This window comes from Leptonychotes weddellii, chromosome 12 (genome assembly GCF_054177405.1).
Source record: "Leptonychotes weddellii isolate Sample4059 chromosome 12, ASM5417740v2, whole genome shotgun sequence".
NCBI classification, from domain to species: domain Eukaryota; kingdom Metazoa; phylum Chordata; class Mammalia; order Carnivora; family Phocidae; genus Leptonychotes; species Leptonychotes weddellii.
The window spans coordinates 27,865,935-27,866,775 of NC_138380.1; positions in this window are offsets into that span (position 1 = coordinate 27,865,935).

The window sequence follows — 841 nt, forward strand, 5'->3', positions numbered from 1 at the left end:
CAATGTAATGTTTAAATATTAATATAAATGTTGTAATGAAATTCTATACATATTAATTATGCATTTTCTATATTCAGGCTTTAAGAACTTTGGATGTTTTATCTCTTTTCACCCCATAAATAGATTGAGTTATTGCTGCTCTGAGAATAAAATGTGTGTGTTTGTATACATAAAACCATGTCTATTTACACATTTATACATATTATGTGTACACATACATATACACACACATATAAATCTTTCAAAAAATAATTGGGCTATACTTGTTCTGTGTGACTGGTACATTTAGGGAAAATACATTTACTTAGAGTACATTCTACTCTATGTAACTAAAATCTTATTGTATAGTAGGTATTACAAATACAAGTAAATTCTTAGTAGTTAAAATTTAGATAAAGATAAGTCAGACATCTGAGACATAAGAGGGTGAGAGGAAAAGGAAAATGATAACCTACTTTAGTATGGGAAGTGTAACTTCTAAAAGTATATATCCAAATAACATATTTAACTGGAAGAATTTTACAAAAAGAGATCTGCAACAGGCACAATACCTTTCAGAGGGGCTTACATACTCACATTTAAAAAATGGAGAAAACAATGATTTCATTTAATTAAATTGTGTTTTATTTTTTCCCCAGCTTGGGTCAAGGTAAGCAGGGAAGCCTACACCCTAAGATCCTCAATAAAAAATAAATCATTGGGGGGGGCGGAGCAAGATGGCGGAGGAGTAGGAAACCTGGATTTCGTCTCCTCTCAGGAATTCAGCTGGATAGGGATCAAACCATTCTGAACACCTACAAACTCAACAGGAGATCGAAGAAAGGAATAGCAACAACTCTCT